Genomic DNA, 9778 nt, shown 5'->3' on the forward strand with positions numbered 1-9778 from the left:
CTTGATGGTTACTTTTAAATAATCATAAAGTATTTATGGTAATTTTTTACTAGGTTTGGCTTGGTTTTTTTTTTTATAAATACTTGAATGTTATTTCATAATAATTGCATAGTATTTGATAATACTTGATAGTTATTTTTAAATAATCATATAATATAGGCTTATAGAATTAGCCAAAAGCCAAACCTAAAAGCTAATATTTGACGATTATTATCAGATAACCGTTAGGTAAGACTCCCAATACTTGATAGTTATTAATCATCAAGTAAGAGCCCCATAATATATGACACTCTCTTATTTGATAGTTTAAAACTGTAAAGCATGGGAAAAAATAATTGTCAAACAATGGGATCTTCTGTGATAGTGTTAGGTATGTACTCGATATCTTATTTATGTTTGAGTACATTCAATTATACTCCACATGTAATATTAGTGAAAGAACATTACGTTTCATGCATATTATTATGTTCGTTCCTAATAATTAAACACAATCAAGCACACGTGCATGCCATAAAAAAATAATCATGCCGACAATGATGCATGAATTGAAAATAAATGAAAAACGAAACTAATTAAATAATAATTGCATAAGTGCTGTGGAGCTGGGTGAGCAAAGCTCTTGAAAGAGAAAAATACATTACCACGGGAAGCCTCAGGTCCTGAGCATATCTCGCTGCAATCTAATAATAGGGAATGAACTTGCCTTCATTGATGAGTCGTTTCGTTAGCCATTGTGTATTGATAAGAATGAACACAAAAATCTTGGCAGGGCATCAAAAAAAAAAAATCATTATAGAAGTGAAAAAAAATCTCCCTACCATCAGCCATATTTATTTCACAACTAAACACCATTGAAAGCATGTTTGCTGGAGGATCTTGGTTTAGAGTTTAATTTATCATGCAGGTAAAAATAAATAAATAAATTAGTATTTTTGCAAAAAACAGGGTAATTAAACTTATATAATCAAAGTACGTTTTCAAATCAAATCAAGATAAGTAAACTTTTAGATTCATAATTTATTCTATCATATTGTTGCTATTTCTAATTTTATTAAAAATATGAATTTTATAAGTTTAAATACTTATTTTTCTACTTTATAAAATTCAATTATAAACAGGCGCGCTGGCGCAGTGGGCCAGTGTTATTATTTTTTGAATTATGCTGATGTAGCCAAGTTTTCATATAATTATTTATACGCGAATACTTTATGTGATGCTTATAGTTAATTAACCCATTATCCATATAAATCACTATCTCAGTATCATCTTTAATTAAATTATGGCTTAAGCATTGTGGGCGAAATGGAAATTTCTCGTAAAAGTACTAATGGCGACTTGATAACCTATTTATTATTTACAATACTTTAATTACCATGACTGGTAAATGGTAATTAACAATGGTATGCGTATCATAATCAAGTACCAATAAACCCTACTTCAATCTTCATTAACTTGCTTTCTTGTCACAACATGCATGCACTGTTCTACGTAGTGTACCTTCCTTCCTCGAGTCTTTCATTAATTGTTTAATTTGAATTTTGAAGGCATTCTTGTCGCTGTCATTACGTGCATAATTTTTTGTTGGCATTTTCTCCTTTGTTGGTAAAAAATTTATTGCTAATTTACTTTGAGTGTATCGAACTTTCCCTTTCACTCTCGAGTCAAGACGTAGCGGCGTCGTTTTGTTGCTGCATGTTGTATACATATGGAGTACTAACGACGAGTCGTTCTTTCTCGTTTCACACTAATGATTTATTTATTTTGATAATACTTAATACAATCATGACTTATTTTATCTACATTGAACTTGTATTCCTTTGTATATTAGATTAAAGGATGTTTTCGATCTCATGTAAATAACATTAATTCAACGTTTGCATGCCAGGGTATAAGCGTTGACACCATCCTAAGTCCTAACCATATATTTTTCATGCACTAATAACGCAACGGAATAACATAAAAATAAAAAATAATAATGACATGTAATGTTGTGCTATTTTATTTAGCAAGAAAATTGTTTAAAGTATGTTATCTTTGTAAAAACAAAGGATGAGTTACATGCATGCTTATAATTCGACCGTTATCGTTGGCCGGAGGGCGTTGATTCTGTGTCAGAGGTGGACTTGGACCATTATGGTGATTGAAATTTAAATGAGAAAATTATAATAAAATTCTACCAAAATATACAAATAACAATAAAATCTCTCAAATGTCAAATTCCTAAGTCTTTAAATACCTTTCTGACATTAAGGTTAAATGAATAAATTATCATTTGTTTAAATAAAACCAGCAGGTTTGAGTTTATTTTTACAATCACAATTTTTATTTCGTGAATTATAAAAATTGAATAAAAAATCATAATTTTTTACATAAAATTTCTTTTATGATTGATAAATAAGTTTTAAAAATAACTAGTCTTAATCAAAACTTTTGTTTAAGTAATCAAAATTTTAATTTTGTGAATCACAAAAATTAAATATAAAATTACAACCTTCCATATATAATTTTTTTTATTATTGAAGTTCAAGTTCTAAACATAGTCAATTACAATTTTTATTATGTGTACTATAAGAATTGAACAAAAAATCATAACCTTTCATGTAAAATTTAAAAATAATTAGTTTTAACTTTTATTTAAACAAACGCAATTTTTATTTTATAAATTATAATAACTGAACATAAAAGCACAACTTTGAATGTCAACCCATTATTTTTTATCTTAAATAAAGGATAATTTAGTCATTTAATCTAAAATTATTAATATCAAAAAGGTATTTAAGAATTTCAAATGAATTATAGCATTTTAAGGGGCTTAATTTTTTTTTATATATTTTGATCAGATTTTATTGTCATTTTTTTAATTTAATATTTTATAAGATTATAATATATATATATATATATATATATATAAACTGTTAAATTGGATATCAGCAATTCAAAACTATAAATATAAACTATTATTAAAATAAATGAATGAATTTAATTAAATTTGGGATAAAAATAAAAATTACCTCATGAATTTTAGATTAAATAGCATTATAAACCCGTAATTTATTTATTGTGTAAATTATTATCTTAACTTTAAAAAATTGTGTAATTTAACCCCTACCAATTGCCGTTAACAAACTATGCAATATGACCTCTCTCAAATGCTATTTATTATGCAATTTTTTTTTATTTTTTGTAATTTTGGATATTATTTTTTAATTATTTTCTAATTAATTAACAGTTAAATATAAATTTATTAACAATAAAAGTTAAATTATACCTTTTTTAAAAATTAAAAAAATAATTTATATAATAAATAAGTTTATAATCTATAATGTTGTTGAACCTGCAGTTACAAGTAGTAATTTATTTATTTACCCTTACATTTGTACTGTTAATTTTCAATTTAAAGATAAGTATGGATTGAAAAGAAGAAAAAAAAATCTTTAAAAAAAAAGGAAAAGGAAAAAAAAAAGAAAAAAAAGAGATGGGGAAAGGATCCACTTGGGCTTTGACCCACGTGAATTCTCCTAACTCTCATTCATTGATTGGCTTGTGATTTAAGTGGCTCCGTCGCTCGTGAACATCGCTGTTAGGCGACCACCTTCACAGGCGACGCGGAGCCAACCGGGTCCCACAACGGAGGCATTTTGCGGGTCCCCATGCTATAAATTGACTGCATCCTTTCACTTTTATTTATTTATTTTTGAATGTAAACCTCTCACCTTATTTTATTACTCTACTTTTTAACTTTTGGAAGAGTCAAAGGCGAACGAGGGTGCTTATGTTGTGAACTGCAGGTGCGCACTAGCTCGCCCATATCATCGTTTGCAATGAAAAAACACCACGTAGTTGGAGCAGCGCTCGATTTTTTTTTTTTAAAAGCACAATTATTTTAATTTAAACACTAATTTCAAATAGCATTTTTATAATACGAGCATACGATACAACTATAAAAAATATAATTATTTTTGTGAATTAACAAAAAAGTACTTTTTGGACCAAAATATGAGTGAAGCCCAAAGGGGCCCATTGAAGAACAAAGAGACGAGCCGAACCCTCGATCTCACGAGCTGCCACCGAGTAGAATCATTCATCAAATACTTATAATTACTCTTAGGTTGCATTTGGATGAGTATATTTGACTTAAAAATTTAAATTTAAAATCTCACAATTTAAATCCATACATTTTAGATTCTTTATTTAGATGATATAAAAATTTTAATTTATAACATTAAAATTATTTATTTAAATCTTAAGTATAATTTTAAATTTTAAATTCTATGTTAATGGTGATAGTTCAATTCTAGTTGGTATTGATAGTCTAGTCCTAGACAATAAATGAAATGGGTCTCACTGATGACGGTTAATCTCATTGGTGGAGGTTCAATCACATTCGTATCAATAGTACAATTCTAATCAATGATGGTAGTTTGATCTTGGGCTATGGCGGCGAATTGGCCCTGGATGACAATGGTGGGCGAGCCTCAAACAATGCCAACATTCTTGATTAACAATAGTGTTTGGCGCGAAGGACAAAGGTGGATAAATTGTAGATAGTAATACAGACCAATCTCGAGTGGCGATGAAGGCAATGAATCAATATTGGTAAAATCAGCATACCAACACTAGACTAACATCAGATGATAGTGGGCTGATGCCAAATGACAATGGTGATAGACGAGCACTAGGTGGTTGTGGCTATGGAGGATGATTGAAAGTAAATTAAAATTTTAAATCTTTAACGTGTAAAAAAAATTTGAAATTATAAAAAAATTACATTTAAACATGAATTTTGATTCTAAATTTTCATCAATTCAAATAATAAATTTGGCTCAAATTTAAATCTGCATATACCGAAACATAACATTAATCTCAGTCTTCCTCCTGGCATTAAGCTACTTTACAATTTCCAAAGCCATATTCTTTTTCATTTAGTCTTTCGAAATTCTTATTGTATAGCCGGCAACACCTTCTATTTGATTAAATCATCTTACCTTACATTGCATTTTCGGTTAACCCACATCAAAAAACCATGGCAAGGGACCTCAATGACTGCATTCCTTAGGAGTCCAATCACACTTTCGTTTTTGGTGTATAATCTTGCCAAACAAATTTATATTTACCTGTAAAAGTACTCATAACTAGAGCGAAATATGGAAATTACCACAGAGCAGGTAATCAGATGTAACTAACAATGCGATATCATCATATGGTTCGAAATGACACAGAGAAATCTCGTTGTCGTTTTCTTGGCGTCACCTGATTAGGGACTTAATATATAACAATTTTTTAATATATAACAATTTTGTTAGAGCTGTTGCGTTGTTATATATTATCGGAAGCAGCAAAACGCCGTGAACAACATGAGAGGCAGCCCGAGGGGCCTTCCAAGGCTCTGAATCTCTCTGCTTCTCTCTCTCTCTCTCTGTGTGCAGTTCTTATCATTTCTTGAGACTCTGCTTTGGCCTCTGCCTTGTTCCATCGCTTGGCTCCGACACTGACTCCGAACCATATGGGTTGTTTTCTCTGCACTCGCGAACCAATCAACAAATCCTCCACTCACAACAATTCTAAATGCCCCGTACGCTGCGATAAGACGACCACCCATCGCCTTGTTGCAGGTGAATCCTCCTCCTCATTTCTCTTCACTTTTCTCGAATCCATGCTCAACCCAGAACACATCAAATACTTTTGGTTTGGCCATGTTGCACCCAAATAATAATAATAATAAAATTCCTGAACAAAGTTATTGTACATTTTTTTGCGGGTAAAAATTCTGGATTTGGTCATGTCCTGACTGATCCAAGTTCACTCGTGTTTTCGTTACAGACTATTGCATCCGGATCCTTTGTTTCTTTCTGGAAGTCTGTTTTCCGGCACACGTCTTTTTGAAAAAACAAAAAATAGATGATTGTAGATTTGGTTTTTTTTTTTTTTCATTCAACACCAGAATATATTTTTTATTGCATGCTAGCAGTTTCTGATATATCCATACCACCTCCCAGAAACTGTATTAAGGAGAGATTCGGTATTAATACTTCGTATCTTTCGAGAGCTTCAATCTGCAATAGTTTCTGGCAGGGGCGATTATCTATTTCCTGTAATATCAACAAATCAATGTCTGTGTCATGTCGTTTTCTATGATCTCGCCCTGTCCCTCACGTGTATCGTGTACGTATTACAGATAATGTTAAAGCAGACTGGAACGTGAATATGAAGAAGGAAGCTATTTGTTCTAAGCCTAATGGCCTCTCTCCGGAGATGAAGGCCTTAAATTTAGAAGGCAAAATTCCGAAGGACGGAAAAGTGAATAATCTGAATCGTGCAAAATCTTTCACATTCCATGAGCTCGCAGAGGCGACAGGTCATTTCAGGTCAGATTGCTTGGTGGGAGAAGGAGGCTTCGGCAAAGTTTACAAGGGATACTTGAAGAGAACGAAGCAGGTTCGTTCATATTCATCATTAAGCAAAAGCAGATCAACACACATATAAATTCTCTTTCATGCAATTCTTCGATGGGATTTAGCCCTTTTTTTTGAAAAAAAAAAATTTGGGGGTGGTGTAGGTGGCCGCTATAAAGCAACTGAACCCGGATGGGCATCAAGGGAAGAGGGAATTTGTGGTGGAAGTGTTGACACTGAGTACGGCAGACCACCCTAATCTCGTCAAACTCTTAGGATTCTGTGCCAAGGGACAACACAGATTGTTGGTTTATGAGTACATGCCTCTGGGATCCCTGGAGAATCATCTCTATGGTGCAACTACTCACAAACTCTTGTTTTCTTTTTTTTTCCCCCTTCTCTTCAACTACCCAGTTAATTACATTCCAAAAAGGATCGAAGTTGATGGAGATTTTCTTCTTGTTTCTGAATTCTTGCAGATCTTCCTGCCAGTAGAAAAGCTCTAGATTGGAACACAAGAATGAAAATAGCAGCAGGAACGGCAAGGGGTTTGGAATATCTGCATGACAAAATGAGGCCGCCAGTGATATACAGAGACCTGAAATGTTCCAACATATTGTTAGGAGAGGGATATCATCCCAAGTTGTCTGATTTTGGGTTGGCAAAAGTAGGCCCGAGTGGAGAAGACACCCATGTTTCAACTAGGGTCATGGGCACATATGGCTACTGCGCTCCAGATTACGCCATGACTGGTCAATTAACTTTTAAGTCCGACATTTACAGCTTTGGCGTTGTTCTTTTGGAGCTTATCACCGGCAAAAAAAGCTTTTGACAACTCAAGACCTGCCAAACAGCAAAACCTGGTCTCTTGGGTGCGTCACCATATCTCATTTTTTCTCTTCCTTACTTGCCTTCTCGGTACAATCCTCTGTTCTTTTTGTTAATTCTACTTCTGTTGTCGTCTTGTCCTTGTTCGAGTGTGTGTTGTGGCAGAAAAAATGGACTGCAAGTGGAGTTGTTTGAAAAAGTGATTTCCTTTTTTTTTTCTTTTTTCAAAAAAAAAAAAATCTTGAAAGGTTACCCCCTTTTCAATTTGATCATTTTTTTAGGTAACTTCCCCAGTTTAATCATCACAGTTTTCTTTGGAAAAAAACCTAAGTCTTTTTAATGGGCGGAATTGAGTTTCTTTAATAGGTCACAAATGAAAATGACAGGTAGAAAATTATTGAACTTATATTGGTATATGGATGTTAATAACTAGAATACAGTTGGAAAGAAGTTAATGCTTTGAAAGGTGTTTCCAGGCAAGGCCAATGTTCAAAGACAGGAAAAGATTCACAGAAATGGTGGATCCATCGCTTGAAGGTCAATATCCAGTGAGAGGATTGTACCAAGCCCTGGCTATAGCAGCCATGTGCGTGCAAGAGAAGCCTCACATGAGACCTGTGATTGCTGACGTTGTCACTGCTCTCAACTTCCTCGCTTCCCAGAAATATGATCCTCACAGTAATCAAACTTCTTCGTACAAGCCCAGATCTAGGGCAAGCCGTGATCCACTCACAAATCATAATGATCATACTCTTCTTGATGTCAGTCTCTCTGAGTCTGACAGATCTGGGAGCGAAGAAAATAATTCTGACTCGGACAGTCGATCTGGCACCCAACAAAACAATTCTGAGAATGAAGAAAATCATTCTGACTCGGACAGATCTGGGAACAAACAAAATTAATTATTTTTCCTCCACGGGATTTCATGTGTATATGTAGGGATGTGCCTGGTTATCTATTTTTGTTTCCTACTAAGATAACTTGTGCTATGTTGGATCTTAGCCTTATAAGTTTTAAAGGGGGGAAAAAAATCCTTCTTCGTTTGAGCTGGTTTTGTCATTAGGATTTAGAATCAAGTACAGCAAGTACGGGTTTCGGTGTTTGGTACAAGTTAACGAGGCGTCAAGTCTTACATATTGAAAGATTATTTTGTGCTTAAGCAGTAATGATTGACATACATATTAAGATATCAACAATATAAAGAAGTACTCATCCAAGCTACAATATAGATAGTTTTTTAAAAACTTTATTTGATTTAAAATATATGACATATGGTAGATGTTATATATATATATATATATATACTTCTTTCGTTCAAAAATATAAGATATTTTTTAAGAAGTTAGATATTAAAAAATATAAGGTATTTTTAGTCTTTCAAGATGTAATCATTACATTTTTTTTAAAATATCTCTATTAATAATAACTTTATATTTATTATAGGGTGTTTAATAGGGATAAATATAAAAAAATAGGATTAATTAAAAAATAGTAACTAACTTTATTGAGGAGTGAGATTCAATTAAAAATATCTTACATTTTTTAATGGAGGGAGTATATTCAATTACACCTTTATTTTGTTGAATAATTAATGAATGCATTTTGAATAAGTCAAATATTATATTTCTCACTTATGGATATGATTGAAAAGATGTAAAAAATTTTAAAATATGGCAAGATTTATAATATATTTTTATCCAATTAAATCTAGACATGTTAGTTTTAATATATTAATGATATTATAATAATGAAAATTTGTTATAGATTAAATAATATATAAAGGATACACATATCTTGGTTTGATTGAAAATAAGTACCTTTTAGTACATAAATTTAAGTAATAAATTTTTCTCTTTCAATCAAGATTTTAACTGATTTTTTTAAAATATAAATTAATTAACAATAACTTATATTGTGGTATAGAATATATGATTAAAAATATATTATCTTCTTTTATCAATTCATCAAACTTTCCCTTCCCATAGATGGTAAGGTTACAACAACCTCATGATCAATGAATTATGATACATTTTTAAAGTTAAAGTATAAATTTACACTCTTAAAGTTTTGCTAAAACTGTAACTAATATCTTAAAGTATTTAAATGTATAAGTTTTTTTTTTAACGTTTTAAAAATGACACAATTTACCTTACGTAAAGTAACCAAACATTTGACCGTTAATTGACTTTATGTGATGATGTGGCATCCCACATGGCATTTATCTCTGTTTTTTTTCCTTCTAAAAAACATGTTTTGACCTTCCCTTCCTACCAAAAACCCCACCCCTCTAACACTTTTGACAACTGACCGATTTGGCTCCATCATTATGACAATATTGAGCTTTACGCCCTACAAAGCAAACAAAAAAAACAAGAATTTTACAAACGACTCAAACGTCATAAATCACGCAAACACACCAGACTAAAGATTGCATCAAGTCACAACCCGAGAACTTCGAATCAAAAAAGTTAGTTTCCACAGGTGAAACATGCACCCATACTATTTCATGGTATAATAAAGCTTCTTCTCATTAGCACAAGGATTTCTGGAATACAATC

The 9778-nt window shown here is 31.8% G+C and overlaps 1 pseudogene; it reads left to right on the forward strand.

Annotated features, from left to right (window-relative positions):
* Positions 1-5360: 5360 nt before the first annotated feature.
* LOC129300459 (probable serine/threonine-protein kinase PBL7) lies at positions 5361-8216 on the forward strand (annotated as a pseudogene).
* The last annotated feature ends 1562 nt before the right edge of the window (positions 8217-9778 follow it).

Source organism: Prosopis cineraria, unplaced genomic scaffold (assembly GCF_029017545.1).
Source record: "Prosopis cineraria cultivar Desert tree isolate PC_DT_omini unplaced genomic scaffold, ASM2901754v1 PC1600, whole genome shotgun sequence".
Taxonomy (NCBI): domain Eukaryota; kingdom Viridiplantae; phylum Streptophyta; class Magnoliopsida; order Fabales; family Fabaceae; genus Prosopis; species Prosopis cineraria.